Source organism: Marmota marmota, unplaced genomic scaffold (genome assembly GCF_001458135.2).
Source record: "Marmota marmota marmota unplaced genomic scaffold, marMar, whole genome shotgun sequence".
Taxonomy (NCBI): Eukaryota; Metazoa; Chordata; class Mammalia; order Rodentia; family Sciuridae; genus Marmota; species Marmota marmota.
In genome coordinates this window covers 29,098,098-29,098,611 of record NW_026000153.1, presented here as the reverse complement: position 1 = coordinate 29,098,611, position 514 = coordinate 29,098,098, and positions in this window count along the sequence as shown.

Below are 514 nucleotides of genomic sequence, written 5' to 3'. Positions count from 1 at the left end.
CAGGGACATTTATTTTTTCCCAATTTGCTTTTTCTCCCCATCAGTTGAATCTTTTTGTCTGGATCTGATGGCTTACTGCTGAAGAAGACAATACAGTTGGAGGGTTGCAGTGTTTGCTTGGGGCTAGGAGTGAGGGATTTGAGGAGGAAGTTGAAGCATTGTTGAAGAAGAGGGAGGAATGGGATGGGGTGGAAGAGACTGCTTCGGGGCGATGAAAACAGCCATTTGAGGGAAATGTCGCTTAACCAGTTATTAACTGCTCTAACTAGAATGATCACATGCTATTATTTCACAAGAATTTATTGCTGCACAGCCTCCAGTTGGAAGACAAGCCTTTCATGCAGGCACCATATCACTCCAGCTGGTAAACCAGAGAAGAAAAGTATAAAAAGTCACGTATTGAGAGAATTTCAAGAAGAAAAAGCCCACCATATTATGTTTATTATTTTTTATTCATATACCCTCTGCCTTCCTTCCCTCTATCGCACAGTATCTTGGAGGGGGGGGGGGGGTT